We start from the raw sequence: 24,405 nt of genomic DNA on the forward strand, positions 1-24,405 counted from the left end.
TTGCAGAACAAGGCCCAGTTGGTTGTTATTGCTCATGATGTGGATCCAATCGAATTGGTTGTATGGCTCCCTGCTTTATGCAGGAAAATGGAAATTCCATACCGCATTGTAAAGGGGAAGGCTAGGTTGGGAACTGTAAGTGTTTTTTATGTCATGGTATTTGATAAACCCTTTGTAAATATTTGTGATACCAATTTAATTTTGTTTGTGCATGGTATTTTCCTGATTGTTCACAAGAAGACTGCATCTGTCTTGTGTCTGACCTCCGTGAAGAATGAAGACAAAATGGAGTTCAGTAAAATTTTGGAAGCTATCAAGGTAAGATATTTACCAAAAAACATGCTGTAAATTTTCTGCAGCTTCGAACAAGCTCCATGTGATAAATTTTTATAGTTAAATTTTTGGGTCTTCCTCGCCCCAATGTTGATATGATGTGCTTTCTCAACTTTTCTTACAGGCCAACTTCAATGACAAGTATGATGAGACTAGGAAGAAGTGGGGAGGGGGTGTTATGGGCTCAAAATCTCAGGCTAAGACAAAAGCCAAATAAAAACTCCTTGCAAAGGAGGCTGCTCAAAGGATGACCTAAGGGGGGGTTTATTGTCATATAAGTGGTTGAACCAAATGAGAAATTTAATTGTTTGTGTTATTTCCCAGATTTTAATTAGACAATGTTTTTTTTTCGATTATCGGATTTTCTTTGCCAGTTTTTGATTTAACATGGGTGAGGGAATTCATTACCTAGGTTTTCTTGAATGAAGATCTCTGATTGACTAGAAAATATATGGTAGTAGGAATCATCAAAGGAGAATTCATGGGGTGACTTCTTGGTCTCTCATGGGTTAATATTCCTTTGATGCTTCAATTTTTATCCTGATTTTGCACATTTACTAGAAAAATTAGACGGTAAAAACTTATTTCTTCTCATGGTATCTTCTATGAATACCACATTAATATCGTAAACCTGCAAGTGACATTTTTATTTATTGGCTTATTTTAGTGTGAACAATAACAATTTAGTGATTGGCTCTTGATAGCAGGTGCGTGATAGATATTCATCTATATAGTATTACTATGATTCTTATGTTGAAACGAGGATCGCATTAATGGACATGCAAATAACGGTCGTGTAGTTATTTTTTTTATTTTATTTTTTTTTTCAATTTATTGTTCAACAGTTTGCCAGTCGTTTGTGAGTTTTAATATTTTATTTATATAATATAATTATATATTAAATAATTATATTTCAAATATTTATTTTTAAGTAGATTGTGAATCTTCAAATATTTAGAGTCGATCTTGAGCATGAACTGATTAGGAGTAAAAAAATATTAAAATTTGAATACTTAAATTTACGATCTAAATGTTAATCACGTGATAGCTAGTCGTGTCAGCTGTAATTAAACTTAGACATATAGACTGATTCAATGTTAATCACGTGATAGATAGTTATGTCTGCTGTAAATTTAGATAGTTTCTTTTGCTTGATAAATGATAGCTTATGTATATAGACTCTGTATATGGTGAATTGAAAACCCATAGAAATATTTTTCCATGTCTCCGTTTTCATCTCAACAAATAGTAATAGTAGTATTAATAAAAATAAAAAATAATTATACCAAATTAATTTTTAGAGACAATAAATTTTACAAGAAACATAATTGACGATGATCCTTGTTTACTAGCGGATAATTAAAGAAATACTTACTGAAGGGAAATAATGTTTTCCAAGCCTTCGATTAATATTATTAATTATCTCCTTGATATATTTCTCTTATTGTTTTGATTGAGTAAATATTTGGTTTGATTTTGCCTTTCTTAGATAATGAGGGATCAAAAGATTTAGTAAATTAATGTTTAAAAGAGTTTATTCCTAATAAAACTCTTACTTTCCTTGCTTAATAGGTTTCCTTATGAGATAAGGCTATCATCTATATAAAGGAAAACCTAGGACTTTGAAGGCCGTCCTTTTTACTCGAATAAATACTCATACGTTGCACGATAAAAAGCTCAGAGAAATTCACCGTCAAGCTTGCTGGTTGAAGACTGCTGTTAACTAGTGTCGCCTTGAATGTTGGGAACATCTGTTGGCTGAAGACTGGTCTTCTTGGATTCCCTTTTGGCACACGTGTTTTTGGCTTTCTTGTTTAGTTTTATGTTGGCTGTTTTGTTTTAGAAAGCATTTGTTTTCTCAACGTGTTGAGGAAATTGATTTTCGTGATAATCACTAGTGTTAGGTTTTTGTGTAAACGTTGTGGTTTTTCTAGTGGTTAATGTTTGCCATAAGGCACCGCACAAGTATTTATGCTTGTGCAAATTTAATCTTGTCCATCCTTTTATTTCAAGTTAATATGTGTTATTAATTTTCCGCTGCATATAGATGTTGTCCGAGATGTTGTAACATCTGGGACAACACCTAATTCTGATAAAACACAAATTTACCATTTTACATCTCATTCTGATGATCTTCATTATTTGTTATATCTGTCGGACAAAATAATCCTTACAAGTGGTATCAGAGCCAACTCTTGACATACTAAGTGCTGATTCTGGTTTTTTTTTTGTTTTGTTTGACAGAAATATCTAATGGACGTTACGTTTGCAAGTGCTGCACTTCGACCACCAGTCCTTGATGGTACTAATTACAGCTTATGGAAGGTCAAGATAAGATACTACATAAAATCTATAGATGAACGGGCGTGGCAGCGTGTCATCAACGGTTGGACACCACCAATCGCAACAGATCAAGAGGGGGACAATCGTCCAAAGCCTGAAAATGACTGGACTCCTGACGAAGTGCAAAATTCAAACCACAACTCAAAGGCTTTGAATGCTATATTCACATCGGTTGATATGAACATGTTCAGCTTGATCACAAACTGTATTTCGGCTAAAAGTGCATGGGACATCCTTCAATGTCATTGTGAAGGGTCTGAGAGTGTGAGACGAACCAGACTAAGGATGCTTACTTCCAAATTCGAGATGATGATGATGGAAGAAACTGAAAGCATACTTGAGTATGATCGCCGTCTACGAGAGATTGCTAATGAGGCATTCAGTGCTGGAGAATCTATCTCCAGTGAGCGTCTAGTAAGCAAAATCCTCCGTTCTCTGCCTGAAAGATTCAATATAAAAATCTGTGCAATAGATGAAGCTAAGGACACGTCTAAGATGTCAGTAGAAGATCTTATTAGCTCACTACGCACATTTGAGATGAACTTGGACATGCAGAAAAAGGATAAAGGAAAGACAGTTGTACTCCAAACTTCAAATGACTCTTATTAAGAACTTCTACAAATATCCCAAGAAGTCAATGATTCTGATCTCTGCGAGGACTCTATTTCCTTTATCACAAAGAAATTTGGTGATTACCTGAAGAGAATCCGAGATAAAAAGAAGGATGCACAGTCACCCAAATCTTCTAGCCTCCCTGCACCTGTAAAGTCACTAAGGTTTTCTGCAAAGCTACCAAGTCAACCAAGGAGCGAAGACAAGGGACAATTTAAACCAAGGAAGTATGATTCGGTGCAGTGCAGAGAATGCCAAGGGTTCGGCCACTATGCCAATGAGTGTGCAAACAGACTACGTAAGAATAAAGGCTACAATGCATCCCTTAGCGATGAAGAATCTGATCTTGAGGAGAAGTCCACTGATGAAGAAAATCAAACCTCCCTGACTGCACTACTGACAGAAACCCGCTGGCTACAAGTTAATCCCTCAGGTGTTGCCCTAGGTGTTGCAATACCTGGCTACAACACCTGTGAAAAATCAGTCTGTCTCAATTCTACAGTTTCTGGAAATTTGAATGAAGATGATCTGGAGGTTGACGATGAAGAACTTACTCTTGAAAGTGTCCAGGAGCTTTATGAAGAACTGTTTGAAGATTGGACCAAAAGAAACAAGCTTAATGCAAGTCTGGTGAAAGAAAATGCTGAACTAAAATCATTGGCGAAAGAAAATTCTGATCTAAAAGCAGTGGTTGCCAAACTTGAGGTAATTTTGAGCAAAAAAGATTTGGAGCTTGGTAAGACCAGAGAAGATCTTCAAAAAGCAACTAACACCTTGTCCAAATTTAACACAAGCTCATCCAAGCTTGAATCCATTCTTCTGATGGGAAGAGATGACAAGAAAGGCTTAGGGTTTAAGGACAGTATGTATGAAACAGGTGAATCTTCCAAGCCTACTGTCTTTGTGAAAGGAAAAACTGATACATCTCCACAACTTCAATCCAACTCTCCCACCAAAAGCTCTCCTCCAATAAAACAACCTTCTGCACCAATTTCTAAAAGAAGAAAACGAAGGTATGTATGTCATTACTGCTTTAAGCCTGGTCATATCAGGCCCTATTGTTTTAAACTCAGGGATGACTGCATGAATCAAAAGTCAAGCCAGATGTTGCCCCGAATGTTGCACAACACCTCCCGCAACATCTCCAACCGCAGACCTACAGTAAGACAAATTTGGGTTTCAAAGGTAAAAACTCATTGTAAAGTTGTCTACACTTCATTGAAAACTCAGACTGCAGGTCATTGGTACTTTGACAGTGGAAGCTCACGCCACATGACGGGTTCTAAAGAACATCTAATCGAGTATGTTGAACAAAAGTGTGGTAGAGTGACCTATGGAGGGGGAGCAAAAGGAAGAATTGTAGGAAAGGGTACACTGAATGTTGAAGGACTGCCAAAGCTTCACAATGTGCTCCACGTTGAAGGATTAAATTCAAATTTGATAAGCATAAGCCAATTATGTGATGATAATTTGTTTGTTAAATTTGATAAACATAACTGTGTAGTTTTTGATGAGTCGAATGTGTGTATTATGACAGGTACAAGGTCCTCAGACAATTGTTACCAAATAGGAGAAGACCTGTCATGCAAACACGTGCAAATCACCGAACTTGACCTTTGGCATCAAAAACTCGGACATGCAAATTTCAAAACCCTGAAAAACTTGAGCAAGTTTGAAGCAGTAAGAGGTATGCCTAATCTCTCTTCTGGTGTGCCGTATGTGTGTGGTGATTGTCAAAAGGGTAAACAGACCCACGAGTCACATCCAGTGTTGTCAACACCCGGGACAACATGTTGTCTGGAGTCACTACACATGGACCTTATGGGTCCTATGGAAGTTGAAAGCTTCGGAGGTAAGAAGTATTCCTTTGTTTGTGTTGATGATTTCTCACGATTTGCATGGATAAGTTTCATTAGGGAGAAATCGGATACTTTCAATGTGTTTAAAAAATTGGTCACAAGGATTACAAACTTCCATAATTTGAAGGTGAGAAGGATAAGAACTGATCATGGTAAGCAATTTGAAAATTCTTCATTCTCATCATTTTGTGACAGGAAAGGAATTTCACATGAATTCTCTGTACCAAAAACCCCACAACAGAATGGCATTGCTGAACGTAAGAACAGGACTCTGCAAGAAATGGCAAGAGTAATGCTAACTTCAAAGAACCTTGCAAAGCGTTTTTGGGCAGAAGCCCTTAACACAGCATGCCATATCTCAAATAGGGTGTATTTAAGGAGTGGATCAACCATGACCCCTTATGAAATAATTATGGGAAAGAAGCCTAATCTTAGATACTTTCATGTTTTTGGCTGTGTATGTTACACATTGAATGACAGGGAGCAACTGGCTAAGTTTGATTCTAAAAGCGACAAGTGTCTGTTTCTTGGTTATGCCACTAACAGTCGTGCTTATCGTATGTTTAATCAAAGAACTAGGACTATTATGGAATCAATTAATGTTGTTTTTGATGACTGTGCAGATCTTAAGAAGAAAACTGCTGAAGATGAGGTGGAAGACCTGTTGGAGACTCAAGCACCACTGGAAAAGAAAGATGTTGCTCCAGATGCTGCAACATCTGGCACAACATGTGACACTGATGTCACCAAATCACAGGAAGATGCTCACAGCGACAATGAGGTAGTCAATGATGGACCATATATTCCAAGCAAATTCCAAAAGAACCACCCATCATCTCAAATCATCGGAGGAATGAGTGAAGATGTCAAGACCCGGAAGAAGGATAAAATCGACTACAGAAAAATGGTAGGACTTGTGTGTATGAGTACCATGTACTCGCAGGTTAGATTCTCATGCTTTGTGTCTCAAATTGAGCCTAAAAATGTTATGGAAGCATTAAAAGATGAATTTTGGACTAATGCTATGCATGATGAGCTTGAAGAGTTTGTTCGAAATGATGTGTGGACTCTAGTTCCATCCCCTGACCATGGAAATATTATTGGATCAAAATGGGTTTTTAAAAATAAAACAGATGAGTCAGGAAACATCATTCGAAATAAAGCACGGCTGGTTGCTCAAGGGTATACACAGGTTGAGGGGGTTGATTTCGATGAGACCTTTGCTCCTGTTGCCCGCATTGAGTCAATTCGGCTCTTGCTTGCTATTGCATGCTACATGAAAATAAAACTATTTCAAATGGATGTCAAAAGTGCCTTCCTGAACGGGTTCTTGAGTGAAGAGGTACACGTAAGACAGCCTAAATGATTCGAAGATCCACATAATCCAAATCATGTGTACAAATTGAAAAAGGCTCTCTATGGTCTGAAGCAAGCACCCCGGGCATGGTATGGAAGATTGACTGACTATCTCCTTGACATTGGATTTACACGAGGTGAGGTAGATAAAACGTTTTTCATTCAAAAGGCACAAGGTGAGATTCTTATCTGTCAGATCTATGTCGATGATATGATCTTTGGTTCTTCTTCACAAAAGCATGCCAATGACTTTGTTGAGTGCATGTCATCTACTTTTGAAATGAGCATGGTTGGTGAGCTAAATTTCTTTCTTGGTTTACAAATAAAACAAATGGATGACGGCATCTTTTTGTGCCAAAGCAAGTATGCAAAAAATTTAATTAAGAAATTTGCAAATGAAAACACCAATCACATGAAAACACCAATGGGATCAAATGAAAAATTATCCAAAGATGTTGCGGCCGAAGATGTTGACAACACCCTTTACCGCAGTATCATAGGAAGTCTGTTGTACTTGACTGCTAGCCGTCCTGACTTGATGTTTAGTGTGTGTTTATGTGCAAGATACCAATCTAATCCCAAGATGTCTCACCTAAAAGCCGTAAAACGTATCCTACGATACATAGCCGGAACTGTTAACTTAGGATTATGGTATACTCACGAAACCAACACGAACCTAGTAGGATTTTCAGATGCTGATTGGGCGGGGGATTTAGATGACAGAAAGAGTACTTCTGGGGGGTGTTTCTATCTTGGCAATAACTTGATTTCCTGGCATAGTCGAAAACAGAATTGTGTATCCCTATCCACTGCTGAATCTGAATATGTAGCAGCTGGAAATTCTTGTACCCAACTCTTATGGATGAATCAAATGATAGAAGATTATGGCCTCAAAAGTGAAACTTTAGTAGTGTACTGTGATAATTCTAGTGCAATTAACATCTCAAAAAATCCAGTACAACACTCTCGAACAAAGCACATTGATATAAGACATCATTTCATTCGAGACTTAGTAGAAAAAGGATTGATTAGAATTGATTTTGTTGATACAAATAACCAATTGGCTGACATATTCACAAAAGCATTAAGTTTTGAGAGATTCTCTAATCTTAGGAAATCTCTCAGCATGTGTTCCATTTGATCATTGATAGAAGTTGTCCCAGATGTCCCAACATCTCCGACAACATCTAACATGCATGTGCATTTCTAGAATTTAGACATACTGCATTTTCATGCATACTGTGATATGCTGTGTTGAAACTATGTGGCATAGCTTTTCTGATGCACTTACAACTCCCTGTTATCTCTTTTGAATCTTCACACATGTTAACTTGATCACAAAGAACTTGACGATTGGTCACTTGACTCTAACCAATGTGACAAGTCACCTTAAAAATATTGGAATAAAGAAGATGTATCTGCGAACAGAAGGAAGATGGAAAAAGCTACCTAAAAGAGCCCAATGAAGGCTGTGCTTTTAGTGTGGGAGCTACCCCTTCTTAATTTACACAGAAATAGGAGAAAATGGAAAAAGCTACCTAGGGGAGTCCAATGAAGACCGTTCTCCTAGTGTGGGAGCTACCACTCCTATGCTCAGAAAATTTGCTAAGTCACCATGCGTGAAGCTATTCATATTTGCTTTCGGGAATTGTGCGTGCTGTCAGGAGATGCTGCCAACATTCGTGACAACACTTCATCTGTAAACATATCTCATATCTGCTCACATGTCTCCATTTATGTTACATTCTGTTTTAGGCATAACTAGGACATGCATCAACATATTTCCGTGAATATTGATGCGCCACGAGGATATTTATGACTCGACAAAAGAAAATTCCATAAAAATCCAGATTGTTCTAAAACCTCGAATTTACGTGATGCTTATTGTCTAGTGGAGCGAAAATCGATGTGGGTTACTTCTGGTAAGTTTGAATCAGTTTTGTGCGAAAATTAACTCTGCAATTAATCGATGGGCTTAACGGCTAAATTTTTGTTGAGTTTCATCTTTGTTACCGTTAGACTTAAGGGCAGTTACTTTGTGCTTAATTATGATAATCAGTTTCTCCACTGCTCATCACACTCATACTAATCGTTCTCGAAACCCTAAAGAATTGCACCAGCATTTTCGTATTTCTCTCTGAAGTTTTCCTTCGTTCCAGACCTAACTTGCAATTTATCATCAATGGCAGGCAAAGGCTTTAATCCCCATGATATTCGAAGTGAAATGGGACACACAGACAGTGTTACCCCCAAAACGACAACACCGGCTCCAACACCCTCCGCTGAATCGTCTCTACCATTGGTCACTACTGTTGAGGAGCCAGTGCCGCTGGAAATCATTGAACCAGGTGAGCCAGGAAATCCTCAGGATGTTGACAACCCTCCGATTATTCCAGTGTTCAACCCTCCGCGTCAGCAAGTCCGTCGCTCCAAAATACAAGCAGGGTATAACCCTGATTTGACCCCTTCCAAGCGATTTCGCCGCAAAGGGGAGGGATCCAGCTGTCCATCTCTTGCTGATCCCGACAACACCTCAGGTGATGACTCAGAGGATGCAGACTACGAGTTTGTCGCTCGCAAGAAGCCTACACCGCCGCCTAAGGTCAGTCGCTCTCCCACTAGCGAGGCCGATGAGGCTGATCAGGATACATTTCCTACTCCACCTAGAGAGACCACACCTTCTACTGCCGAAGAAATCACGTTGGCCCAATTTATGGCCAACTTGAAAAATCAGAAATTCGGTACCTCTGTTGGTCCTACTTCTCCTCATCTGCCTGAAGTTTCGTCTGATTCGAGCCGCTCTGTTGATATGGCTGCCGAGGAAGGTGCTGTTTCTGAAGAAAGTGAGGATGATGCGCAAGATGTTGTCAAGGATGTTGCCAATACTGAGGGCAACACTGACCTCGGAGATTATGATTTGGACTCTGCCTTCGATGCAAAGTTCTACAGCGAGCATGCAGCTGTCCAGTGGAATCTCTATGTCCACCGAGAAATCATTGAAGAACGGAACATCGACACTGTTGCCTTTGAGAAGCACAATCTGATTGCCTTCCTAAAGCAGTGCTCTCTGCTGTCTACGGTCTCTGAAATCACACCATTCAGTCGGTGGCCGGTGTTGGAGTTCTACTCAAATCTGTCATTGGGTGTTGCTGATGAAAGATCTGCCAAGTATGGGAGAGTGTTTCTACGCAATAGGGTTTTTGAGTTCAATCCTACAATCATCAATACACATTATCAGACTCCTGCCAATGATGACAATGAACCTGTACCTGACATTGATGTAGTTACTTCCACTCTCACAGGGGGACTTGTCACTCAATTTCCAATCCATCCACAGAAGTTATATGCAGCCAAACTCACTTCCTTTTATTCAGTTCTTCACAAGCTGTCAGTCCGCAATTGGACCCCCTCTACTAACACCACAATTGTCACTCGACATCAAGCTTTGGTCTTATACTCCATTGGAGCTACAGGAGCCTTCAACTTCGGGAAGCTTGTCTTCCACACGGTTATGCAGTTTGCTGCTGGGGGGCTGAAGTCTTCGCGGCTCCCATACCCAAGTTTGATCTATGGGATACTGATCTCTCAAGGATTTATACGGGATCTCTCTGAGCAACTCTCGGAGCTTGGTGAACCTCTCAAGATAGCCCCTGCTTTGTTCAAAGGCTCCAGAAAGATAGACCTTCCCTGGTCTTCTTCACCTCCGACACCTTCCTCCAGGGTGTCTCCAAATGCCTCTACCACTGCACCCCCTACCACTGATCCATCTGCACCTTCACCCTCTACTCAATCCAGGTCTGATTTTGTAAAAATATCAGTCCCTGGTGCCCAGATGGTTCTCGATCATGCCCTGAAGAAGATTGCACAAGCCAAAGCTGATTTGGCTTTCTATGAGGATTTGGCTGTTACCATCCAAGCACTGCTGGCAGTTGGTGTCTTTCATGGACAAAAAGGGGGAGATGATGCTGGTCCTTCTGGCACTAAGGATGACACTGACTCAGAAGATGAGGATGATAGTGATGATGATGAATGAGCTCTTAACTGGTTTTGGATCTTCTGTCTTTGTTCTTATAGTACTAAGTACCAGTGTTTATGCTTTTACTATCTCAGTGAGTCTGCTTATCAAGGATTGTGCAGGTGTTGCTTTTAATGTTGTCTTATTCAGGGGGAGTTTAAGTGAACTAAGAATGATAAATGGGTTTGATCTCATTTTGTCCAAGAAAGGCAAAAAGGGGGAGATTGAAGGGAAATAATGTTTTCCAAGCCTTCGATTAATATTATTAATTATCTCCTTGATATATTTCCCTTATTGTTTTGATTGAGTAAATATTTGGTTTGATTTTGCCTTTCTTAGATAATGAGGGATCAAAAGATTTAGTAAATTGATAAGATATGATTTCAATGTTTAAAAGAGTTTATTCCTAATAAAACTCTTACTTTCCTTGCTTAATAGGTTTCCTTATGAGATAAGGCTATCATCTATATAAAGGAAAACCTAGGACTTTGAAGGCCGTCCTTTTTACTCGAAGAAATACTCATACGTTGCACGATAAAAAGCTCAGAGAAATTCACCGTCAAGCTTGCTGGTTGAAGACTGCTGTTAACTAGTGTCGCCTTGAATGTTGGGAACATCTGTTGGCTGAAGACTGGTCTTCTTGGATTCCCTTTTGGCACACGTGTTTTTGGCTTTCTTGTTTAGTTTTATGTTGGCTGTTTTGTTTTAGAAAGCATTTGTTTTCTCAACGTGTTGAGGAAATTGATTTTCGTGATAATCACTAGTGTTAGGTTTTTGTGTAAACGTTGTGGTTTTTCTAGTGGCTAATGTTTGTCATAAGGCACCGCACAAGTATTTATGCTTGTGCAAATTTAATCTTGTCCATCCTTTTATTTCAAGTTAATTTGTGTTATTAATTTTCCGCTGCATATAGATGTTGTCCGAGATGTTGTAACATCTGGGACAACACCTAATTCTGATAAAACACAAATTTACCATTTTACATCTCATTCTGATGATCTTCATTGTTTGTTATATCTGTCGGACAAAATAATCCTTACACTTACGTTAATGCACAATGTCAAAATGAATTATAAATGTTAAAACTTGTTAGATTATATTCTAAAATCTAAATATATGTAGGCTTATAGTTGTATTTTCCATATAAAAATAGAAATAGGATAAAGTATAAGTCCCATTTTATGAATAAGATTGGACACAAAGTGTGGCTCCCCAAACTCGTCACGTAATCATACAACATGTGACGTCATATGCATAAAATTTTTCTTTTCAACGACATAATAATATAATGCATATATTAAAAAATAGTGTAATCACCGCACTACCTACACTAGTGTAACATAAACAGTATAATAAATACACTCATGTAAGTCAATAAGCTATACTGTCTCTATCTGCAATCAACTACATGTCTATTTGACTAGACACACCTAGTCTTTCACCACTATTCTGTCTCACGACATAGTCCTGTAACATCTCCAACAAACACAGCCCCCAAAAAGTGAGCATACACAACAATCATCATCGCAATACATAACAGTTATATTAACAACATAAAATATAACCGAAATCATGACATAAATACTCTCTTTGCTGTTTTTGGACAATCAAACCACCAACGATATCAACGTCATCACTCTCATACTACTGCAACAACAACATCGACGATACGTCGCACCCCAACACCGGCGAAAGCAATATCGTCGAACGAACAAGATCAACGATACGTCGCACCCTTACTCCGGCGACAGTAATATCGTTGAACGAACAACATCAACAAGACATCTCCCAACAACGATAGCCAACAACATCAACAACAATAATAAACAACAAATATAATATCAACTCACTCAATTCCAGTGATTTACCATCGTTCAACACAATAATATTTATCAATACTAAACAATAACAACATATACTCATACGTCAATACGTACCTAATAATCGAGTATATATAAAATCTGGCTATTTCTTTGATCCCGAGGCTTGTGATATATCTAAATAATTCAACAATAATTATCAGATCATTGTCACAGTATCAACACAATCATAATAGCCTCAATATATAACATCAAATAGCCCAACAACATTTAATTTAACAAAATATAAAACTCGATTATAAATCTTCATCGTTCAACAATTAATATTCCGGTGTATTTAATTCACAATACTAATATTTAATACACCATAATCAATTAACTTCAAATAATAGACTATTTTACTACATTTGTTAAACTACGAAAACTTTATATAAACATGTAGTCTATACTTCGTAGACTCCGAATATATAATCAGAATTAATAACAATTGATAAACAACTCTCCAATCTCAATCAAACGATTAAAATCCCTAATTAAAATTGTGAGGCCCAGTGTCGAAGAGGGCGGGAGGTGATCACCGGTGCCATCAGTTGCACGAACAATGAGCGGCTCCTGGCAAGCTTCTAGGTGGAGGGAACATGAATGAACCGACCCACACGGGAATGAGAGGGATTTCGAGATTGTTCAATGTAATGGACTGTACAGTTGAAGAGGGCTTAAAAGATTTGATTGGTACTACTCATATCACGAAGGTGCATCTTCTTTTCGGTAGCTCATCACATAAAAACTTCAAAGTTAAGCGTGCTTGACTTGGGGCAATTTTGGGATGGTGACCTCCTGGGAATTTTCTCAGGGTGCATGTGAGTGAGGACATAAGCACGCTGGAAAGACTCGTCTTGGTACAGTGAGGACAGTCGTCGAATCTGGGGCGTTACAAGTGGTATCAGAGCCGACCTCTCTTAGTACGATGTGGTTCGGGGACGAACCAAGCGGAAGCTGATGGGCATGTGAGGCTAATGTTCAAAAAAAATTACATATATAATTAAAGTTAAATCTCAAATTGTTTTTAAATCTAATCGGTTAATTCGGCCGATTTTAGTTTGCTTTTCATCGGTTATGAAAATTAATTCGATCGATTCGATTATGGATAAATATTTCAGTTCGATTATGGCTAATTCGGTTTGGTCGGTAACCGAACTGAACGAATGCTCACCCCTACCAAGAGGTGGCTCACATGAATGGCAGAACAGAAAAATATCCACAATGGGACCCCGTCATGCAGCACTTTGATCATAGGGAAACAAGAGGTGGCTCACATGCATCTCACATACAGCACTTTGACCCGCAGGAACCAAGAGTTGGCTCACATGACATACATATCATCCAAAATATCACCAAAACATAACCAAGCACAGAATTCCAACAAATAAGAAACATTAAAGCATCGATAACAACGATATGCATCCAAATTCATTATTGTGGAGCTTCTGCGAAATAATGTCGGAAGACAAAAACTTGTGTGAGATGGTCTCACGGGCCGTATTCGTGAGACGTATATCTTATTTGGATCATCCATGAAAAGTATTATTTTTTATGCTAAGAGTATTATATTTTATTGTTAATATGGGTAGGGTTGACCCGTCTCACATATTAGGATCCGTGAGATGGTCTCACATGAGACCCACTCATGTCGGAATAGGAGTGTACACACCTGAGATCCTTATATAAAATGTAATAACTTAAGCATAAGCTCGTGAAACACCAAAATCTATAAACATAAGTTATATGCATTAGCTAACATATCCTAAAATATTATTTCAATTACATTTGCTTTACAAAGTATCAATAATATCTAAGACTCCATATCTTTAAATAATGAACTGCCCTTAATTTAACAGTACTACGTACAATTGTACGTTGATGATTCGTATTAAATTTACACTCACCAAAATATAGTTTTACTAGTATTCAAACTCGTAAAAATATTCAGTCGAATTATGCCTTCTGGAATTATATATAAGTGACGTACATGTATGTCTATAAGGTTCAAAAGTTTTAAAATATAATAGTTTATATTTACTAATTGAAATGTATGACTCATACCTAACAACGTGAATTTGATATGATTTAGAATAATCCGTAAACTTGTAATTGAATACTAAAATCTAGATTTAGAATACCCGAAGAGTGTGTTTGGTTGGTGTGATTAACCAATGATAAATAAATAATCATACTTTTATCTAATGTTTGGTTCAACTTTTAAGATATATTAATAATCCTTTTGACTTGGTTTAAAATCTAATTTTATGATTAATTGTTTGATTATTAATCTAATAAATTAGGTGGGATAAATAATCATCACACCACAAATGACCTTTTTCTCCTTCTCTTATTTCAAAACCCTACTCACACCATAAATTAATTTTAATAAATGTAAATTATAATTATAAATATTTAATTATCTATCAAATTATTTTAAAAATATTTATAATTATTTTAAAAAAACAATAATATTATAATTATTACTAAACTTTATTTAACATTAACATTGAAAATATTATTACTATTTTAATTATTAAAGTAATTGCATATTCACATATTTATTTCTAATAAATATATTTAAATTAATTTTAATAAATGTAAATTATAATTACAAATATTTAATTCGCTATCCAATTATTTTAAGAATATATGTCTAATTAGTATTTGGGGCATTTTGGTCATTGCAATAAAATTTACAAAATTAATCCATCATTTTAAAATCATACCAAACACCATGTTATTTATCCCTCATACTATTAATCTATATATCTCATTTTTTAATCACTCTAATTATTAATCATTCACTTATCCTATCACACCAACCAAACACACCCGAAAGGTATAAATTTGAAGCACCATGATTGAAATGATTTCCAATAAACAACATGTAACTTAAACTTTACTATTAAATTTCAAATATTTATCCATCACAATCTTAAATTTCATTTAAGATATGCATCCCATCAGATCCAATTTTTATTAAATATTTTACACCAAAAATCCAATTAATACTGAACCTAAAATAAACAAAAAATGAACAAAAGAGAACTGGCATAACTTACTGCTATCAAGAGATACCAAATTGATATGATAGACTTTTCTTCTTAATTCAATCGATGATGGGTGATGATTTTATTCTTCAGTTTTATTATTATTATTATTATTATTCACTACAAAAAAACGGAAGGGGTAGCGACGGTCAAAGCTAAACCGTCGCTTTTATAGCGTCGGATTTTTGTAAACCGTCTCTATAATAGCGTCGGTTTAGCAAAAACCGTTGCTTTACTGACAGTAGCGACGGCTTAGCTTAAACCGTTGATATTATTGCGACGGTTAAAATGAATCCGTCGCTTTGTTGCGACTGATGACGTGCAACTGTCGCTACAATTGCGACCATTCGAACAACTTCGTCGCCATTTTGTGCGACGGGTTTGTAACCGTCGCCATATTAGGCGACGGACGAAAATACCCGTTGCCTTGTGCGACGGTATAATACAATACCGTTGTTATAATTAACGACGTGTTTTTTTAAACCGTAGCAAAATTTTAAATAGCAACAGTTTTAACAAAACCCGTCGCTAATTTTAGCCACGGTTTTAGTTAAACCGTCGCCGATTTAGATCGGCGACGGTTGAAATAAAACTGTCGGTAATTGCGACGGTTTATTACAACCGTCGCTATTAGCGACGGATTTTTAAAAAACTGTCGTTATTAGCATACTGTCTATAACTTGTCTCGTTTTCAGCCAATTTTCTCCACACCACTTTCTTCACTAACATTTTGGCGATAAAAATCTTCACTCGTGGAACGTTTATTGTTTCTTTTTAGGTACGTTTTTTTGGCAATTCAATTCTTAGTAAATTCCTGAGTGTTGGTTGAGATCATGAATTTTGTTAGCTTGTAGTGCAGCTCGTGATCGTTTTTCAGTTAAATTCTTGACGCGTGTACAGCGCTCCGACGTCTTGTACGTTTACACTGTAAGTTTTTTTTAGATTTATACATATTTTAATTTGTTTTTAATACGTTTTATGTAGAATTCAAATAATAAACCTTAAATGTTTTATTTGTTATTAAAATATTATTTAATTTAATTTATATAAAATGTAAACATTAAATTTATTACATATATTAATTTTTTAAATTAATGAGTAAATTGTGGCGATCAAGTAAAATACATCTTATGTATTATTTTGTAGGATAAAATGGATAACAATAGAAATTGGATGTACCGTCGGGTGGAGAATGGACTTCTAACGGCTGATTATTGTGTTGGTGTAGAGTCGTTTGTAACATTTGCACTTAGTCATCCTGAATGTTTATTAAATGGAAATATCCGTTGTCCTTGCAATCGAAAAAATGTCAAAACAAAACATTTTTAGATGAAGATATCGTCAAGGTACATCTCGATCGTTATGGATTTGTTCCAGATTACTACAATTGGTATTTTCATGGAGAGGAGTATATTCGCCCGTTCTATCCTAATTTTAATATGGAAGCTCCTTCGTCATCTTCGTTTCGTGTTGCACCACCAATTGCTGAAAATACATTTCCGGATTTTTTTGATACTGTTGAAGAAAATGTTAACTTTGAACAGAACCCTGAAAATGAGAATGATAATTTTGGTGAAGAAAATCCTACAATAAATATTGTTCCTGAAGTTCCTGAAAGTCCAAACAGTTATGTTAAATAATTGTATGAATGCATTAAATCAGCAGAGAAAGAAATTTGGGATGGAAATCCACACGGTCATTCTGTGTTGTCTGTGCTCGCTCGGTTACTGAAGATGAAACATGAGCGCAATATGTCCGAGCGCAATTACAATGACATGTGTCAACTCATGTCAGAGTTATGTCCGGCTGATAACTACGTCCCCGAGAGTTTTTACGTGACCAAGAAAATTATCAAAGATTTAGGGCTTCCGGTTGAAAAAATTGATGCATGCATGAATAATTGTATGATATACTGGGGTGTTGACGATGTTTTAACAGAGTGTAAGATATGTGAACATCCTCGATACAAACGTAGTAGAAGTCGATCTCAAAATTCTCAGAAGAAGGGAATTCCATACAAGTTCATGTATTATTTTTCGATCACTCCACGTTTGCAAAGGCTGTATGCTTCAAAAGCTACAGCGTCACATATGCGTTGGCATAATGATCATCATTTTGACGATGACACTATGACACACCCTTCTGTTTGTCAAGCGTGGCGTCATTTTGACGCTTTGCATCCATCTTTCTCATCAGAAATCCGAAATGTGAGATTAGGATTATCAACAGATGGATTTCAACCGTTTGGACAAAGTGGCCAGCAGTACTCGTCGTGGCCTATCATTGTTACTCCATATAATTTACCACCTTGGATATATGTGTATGAAAGACGAATACATGTTCTTGGCTGTGATTGCTCCTGGACCGAGTAACCCAAAAGACAAATTGGACGTATTCTTTCAGCCATTAATTGTCGAGCTTCAATCCTTGTGGTCTAATGGTGTTCCCACTTACGATATTCACTCCCAAAAAAAATTTAATATGTGTGTGGCTTTGATGTGGACGATAAGTGACTTCTCCGCGTACGCAATGTTGTCTGGTTGGAGAAGACGGAGTATTTTTTGGGAGCTTTCATATTGGAGTACGAACTTTGTAAGACATAACTTGGATGTCATGCACATTGAGAAAAACGTCTTCGACAATATCTTCAATACGGTTTGTAATATACAAGGGCGTACGAAGGATAATGCCAAATCAAGAGCTGATCTTGTTCAGATGGGTATTAGAACCGAGTTGCATCCATCTACAACTGACGGTAGATTTCCGAAAGCAAATTACACACTTAACAAGCATGCCCGACAAGTTCTTTTTAGATAGCTCAAAGAAGTTAGATTTTCTGATGGGTATGTTTCTAAAATGGCGCGTTGCATAGACATGAACAAGTTGAGGATGTTTGGTATGAAGAGTCATGACTGTCATGTATTCATGCAGCGACTAATTCCTGTAGTATTCAGAGAGTTGTTACCACGAGATGTTTGGGAGGCTCTTACCGAGTTGAGTATTTTCTTTGCAGACTTAACAGCGCGGAATGTTAAACAAAGTGATATGATGTGTTTAACTGAACAAATTCCCATCATAATGTGCAAGTTAGAAAAGATTTTCCCCCCAAGTTTTTTCGACTCGATGGAGCATTTGTGCATACACTTACCATATGAAGCACGCATCATGGGTCCATATGCAATGCGTACTTGGTTAAGGAGGCTGCTATATTCTGCCAGCATTACTTCAGTGATTCAACGGGCAGCAGAAGACGAAAAACTGGGAAAGCTCATGAAAGCACATACGTTGACACTAATGACTCACAAATTCTCTCAATATTCCGCAATCGTGGTAAGAAGATTGGAGCTGCAAAATCGCGATGGCTAACAAATGAAGAATATCATGCAGTTTCAACATATGTTTTGCACAATTGCACTGAAATAAAGCCATTTGTCAGGTATTGTGTATATTTAATTCATTAATTTATATAAACACTCGTTACGTGGATTTTTAATTATATTCAATGTATTGCATCATGTACGAGAACAACATCCGTATGGCATATCCAGAGATGGATGACTCTTCAGTTGAGGCGTACATCCAAACCAATTTGTTTCAGTGGTTTCGTTCATATGTATAAATGACAAATTATAACTTTGTTTACATATTTCAATAAACTGTTAAATAATGTGATAGAAAATTTTAATTTTTTTAATCGTAGGTTACCTTGCCGGATGCTGAAATTGAAAATCCAAATATTAAACAAGTTGCAGGAGGTCTGTTGATGAAAGTCAAGACTTACCGAGGTTATTGCATTAATGGATTTAACTTTCATACAGTGCATGACACTTCGTTCAAAGGTACAAACAACTCGGGGCTTCAAGTCAGTGGTCATATGAGTAGTGGAGATGTCACTGAGTTTTATGGGCAAATTGAAGAAATAATAGAAATTGAATACCCAGGTCTACCAATGAAACAAGTTATACTTTTCAATTGTCGTTGGTTTGATACTCATCCTCGCTCGGGCACACGCATACACAAAAAGTATAAAATTGTTGATGTCAATCGAAAAAAGAATATGGGATACTACGAACCATTTGTGTTTCCTACGCAAGCCTCGCAAGTTGTGTATTTGACTTATCCAACAACGAAGAGAGCAGAATCAGATTGGATGCATGTGAGTACTCTACGAAGGCGAGCTTATGTCACTGATGTTGAGGCGAATACTGAGCAGAATCAAATTGATGTGAACGATGCATTTCAAAACAACGAAAGTGGACTTCATGATATCTCAACTCAATTTCTTTTGACGTCTCAAAATATAGTCGATGTTAATGTTATGTACGACAATGAAATTGATTTGAACAGCACTGAAAGTGAAACAGAAGAGGTTCAATATTCGAGCAACGATGTTCGTGACGTTTACGATGAAAGTGAATAAGGTTGAGTTTACTTATGATTGAATTATAATTTGAAAAAAATATGTATGATTTTGTGCACTTAATTAATGAATTGTTTGCATACCTATATTTGTACGTATATATATGGCAGAGCAACAGCGTAGATCAACTTCGCATGATGGTCGTACTCCGATATGGGTCGCAAATAACATGTACGTATATATGATTTTGTGCACTGAATTATGATATACATGTCGTTGCTAATTTTATAAATTTTGATAAGAGACTCAGTCGGATCACAATGAACTTATCTATCTTGTTCATTACTGCTCCTCAGCTTTCGTTACAGACTTTCGACGAGGACTATTCATGGAAGCATTTTACTGTATCAACAAAACTAAATTGTTGCTAAATACAACTAAATTTAATTTCAACTGTTCTTTTCATAGATAAGTTTAAATTAAATTTTTTTATTAAATTATAAATTTTTTCTTAAAAACATTATAATTTTTTTATAAAAAAAAACAACAATTTGCGATGATTTTTGTTAAAACCGTCTCTATATTTTGCAACGGCTTCTTCTGCTGTCGCTATTAGCGACGATTGTGTCAAAAACCGTGGCTAATAGCGACGGCTATTGACATACAGTCGCTATATTTAAATGAAAAACGGTAGGATTAGCGACGATCCGAGGTAAACTGTCGCTAATATTGCGACGTGTTTTCTTAAACCGTCGCTTTTCTAATGACGACGTGTCCAACTGTCGCTATTGGTGGTGACGCTTAAAACCGTCGCAATTGGCGACAACTGTTCAAAAAACGTCGCCGATCTAGATCGGCGACAGGTTGACAAAACCTGTCGCTATTGACAGTTTACATAACTCGTCGCTTTTAACGACGGTTTAATCAAAATCCGTTGCTAATGGCAACAGGTTTTGATAAACCGTCGCTATGATTTCTATATATACTGAGGTCCGAGAATATTTTCTTCAGCGATTTCCGCCTTCCTTCTGTGGTAGTATCGAAACTCTTATCTTTTTTTCGCGTGCAGTTTCTATTTTTTTATTTGTACTAACATCTCTTCGTAATCATGTCGTAGATTTGCTCGTTAGTGTGAATTTCCAGTGTTACGTGGATCTGTATATCTTCACGCAAGTGAGATTTTTAAAGCGCTTTCTGTACTGAAAATTTAATATGTATTTGTTATTTTTGCGTATTAGTTTAGTTATGAAATTTTGCGTAATATGTTATTTATGAATTGTAGCACATGAGATAGAAGTTGGATGTATCGTAGGTTGAAGAAAGGGGTCTTCAGTGGTTAATTTTGTGTTAGTGTTAAGACATTTGTAATAACAAAATTTTTGTAATTACACTTCTAGGCTTCAAAAGGTAGCATATGATAAAATTTGATAATATAATTTAATTAAATTAATATTTAAACACTTCTACGCTTCAAAAGGTAACACATGAGATAGAAGTTGGATGTATCGTAGGTTGGAGAATGGGTTCTTAAGTGGTGAATTTTGTTTTGGTGTTAAGACATTTGTAATAACAAAATTTTTGTGTTTACAGTTTACATATTATGTCTGGAGATCACGATGATGCCCCGCCTCCTCCACCGTCTGATAACAGGCTTGAGCTTACCATATTGGATGGGATGTAAGTAAATATTTTTTAAAACATAAATTAATTGATTGAAAAATTTTTGTTCTAATTATTGGATATTTTTCGGAAAAAAGATTACAATGACATGTTTTTCTGGTTATAGATTTAAACCAAATAATAACAGTGTATCGAGATACATATCTAGACAGTTCTCAATGCAGACATGTGATCCCGGCCTGTCGTGGAGGTATGTGACACCTGAGCAGCGGCAGTGGTACTGGGACCAGTTCTGTGTAAGTCTTTATTAAAAAAATTAAATTGTACACGAACATGTTTCAATTTTTATTAAACTTATAACTTACTTAAATATAAAATATTGCAGTTGAGGTATAGATGGGCTGCTGACATTGATGCTCAGGTACGAGACTTGTGGTTCCGTACCACAGCCACCCTATAACGCCGGACCATTCATGGCTGGAGGAGCAGGGACAGGCATCCACAGACGGTCACGCCTGAGAGATGGGCTGCTTGGACTGATGCATGACAACAACAGGACTGGCAGGACAGAGCTGCGAAGAATAAGGCCAACAGGAACAGCGAGCCTGCAGGTGTAGGTACAGGGACGTCGAAGCACATTGCAGGTGCGAAGACGTACAGCGCTCACGGGCAGGATTTGGTATTTCTTCCAGTTTAATACTTTTCATTTTTATTTTAACATATATATTTATTTCTCATTAAGTATAAATGTTATTGTTTTACAATTATTGAATTTAGTTTAGCGGGTACGACATGGCAGAGATCCAACGTCATGGGAGCTATAAGTGCACACACATCGACATGAAGATGGATCTTTCGTTGACACGCGATCCCGCCTACTCCACGTAAGTTTATTAAATTCCGTTACTCTCATTAACGTTTACATTAAGAAAATTCGATTTGATTCAATTTTAATCAACATCACAGGAGGAGATGGAGCGCAACATGGCTGAGTCGGTAACTCTAGCAGCTGATGGATCAGAGCCTGCTGTCCCCAGCCCACAGTCGGTAAACAGCATGTTCAAGATTGTTGTTGGGGGGAAGAAGAAGGGGAGGATGTACGGGTGTGGGTCCATGTCCAGCACCTTTTATCCCGATGAGATGGCTCCGGGTCGACATGGTGGGTCATCGAGTGTCGGTCAGTCGTCTGAGTCTCAGCATATGGCAGACATGCGCCAGACTCTAGACTCATCGTTACGCCGTAACGATGATCTTTGCGAGAGGATGCGGGCTACAGAGGCGGAGAACGCCATGCTAAGAGATCGCATGACCTCACTAGAGGAGCATGTCCGAGTCCTAGTTGCAGGCATGTCTTAGGGAGCTACTGCGCATATATCAGGCCACACGCTGCTTGGACCCGGCACTTCGCACAGGGGTCGATCCCGTGGCGCAGCATTTGGTTTTTCATCTCGTCCACACAGATTATAACAGAGTTATATTCCTCCGACGCAGTGGTACGGGGAGGGCGACGACGACGAGGAGAAAGAGGACGATGACGAGACTCAGTCACCGTAGCTACGTTTTTTTGAGATTTTTTTCTAATGAGATTTGTATCAAACACTTGTTTTATTATTTGTCGATTAGTAATATGATTACATTTCGCAAACTTTGTTGTTACATTTTTGTCAATTATATAGCACAATATAGTTCAATATCAGTACGTATTTAAGGATGCTTTCAAAAATTTAAAAAAAAAATAAAATTAAAGATAGCAACGGTTAACTAAACACCGTCACTAAATATAGCGACGGTTTTTCGCAAACCGTTGCTATATTAAGCAACGGTGTTTTGTAAAAAACAGTCGCTATATGAAGCGACGGTTTGGTCAAAAACCGTCGCTTAGTGAAGCGACGGTTGGTAAAAACCGTCCCTTAAAAGAGCGACTGTTTTTAAAAAACCGACGCTTAATTGAGCGACGGTTTGAAATTAACCGTCGCTTTAATTAGCGTCGATGTTAATATAACAGTCCCTAAAATAGCAACAGTGTTTATCAACAACACCGTCGCAAAATTGTCACGGTTATTGAATAACCGTCGATTTCAGAAAGCGACACCAACTTCTGTTACGGACCGACAAACCGACGTTAAAACCGTCGCTTTTATCTTTTAGCGACGGAATTAAACCGTCGCTAAATTTTTTTTTTTGTAGTGATTATTATTATTATTTTGTTATTTTTGTTAAACAGCGGCGCATAGGGTTTGGTGGTGAGGGTTTTACGTATAATCATTATAGAGAAGGGTTTTTATATATATAATTGGTCTATATAATTGGGTAGTAACACCAACTCCAAGCCCAATAAAATTCAATTAACTAAAAAAAATATTAGTGACATTATCTAAAAATTTCTTATTATTAATTAAAAGATAATACCAAAATCATGGTAAGGGAAAATCTCTTATTTCTTTTTACTTATTTGTTTTTCAAATATTATCTTGATCAAAGCTTATATTATTTTATCTAATTATATCATTTTTTTCCTAATTACTTGGCTACTATTTGGGGTGTAACAGTATATCAGCAAAAAGCCATCAACATGTCAGTATGTTATATTTTAATTTTGATTAGGTGAATCCTTGACTTTGTAAGACATAAGTTTTTCCACAACCAAAACTATTTTGATGGGATCATGAGTGAAGATTAGAGTTGAAAATGGATTTTAAATTCTATAAAATATATAAAAATCACAATGAAATGAGAGATGGAATAGTAAAAGAATTAGAAATTCTTTTTTACATATACCTAGCAAACGTTTCTGTTACTAAATATACAAAACTAGTGAGAATAGAACATTGGAAAATATTTGGTATTAAAGGAGACAATTTTAAAAAAAAAATTAAATACTCAAGTAGAATTTTTTTTTGTTGATCATATTTTAAGGAGTAGGTCTCATGTGAGACCGTCTCACGGATATTAATCTGTGAGACGGGTCAACCATACCCATATTCACAATAAAAAA

General features: G+C 36.9%; 1 protein-coding gene and 1 long non-coding RNA gene across 2 annotated transcripts in view; both read left to right on the forward strand.

The window, feature by feature from the left end:
* LOC140811774 (large ribosomal subunit protein eL8y-like) overlaps nucleotides 1-24,405 on the forward strand; it is a 67,112-nt gene that overhangs the window by 39,961 nt on the left and 2,746 nt on the right. The window lies entirely within an intron of this gene.
* Nucleotides 21,577-22,537, forward strand: LOC140812655 (uncharacterized). Its single transcript, XR_012113710.1, has 4 exons — nucleotides 21,577-21,706; nucleotides 21,796-22,089; nucleotides 22,193-22,294; nucleotides 22,377-22,537. It is a non-coding gene; the product is annotated as an uncharacterized lncRNA (long non-coding RNA).

The sequence above is a fragment of the Primulina eburnea genome, chromosome 14 (assembly GCF_022965805.1).
Source record: "Primulina eburnea isolate SZY01 chromosome 14, ASM2296580v1, whole genome shotgun sequence".
NCBI lineage: Eukaryota > Viridiplantae > Streptophyta > Magnoliopsida > Lamiales > Gesneriaceae > Primulina > Primulina eburnea.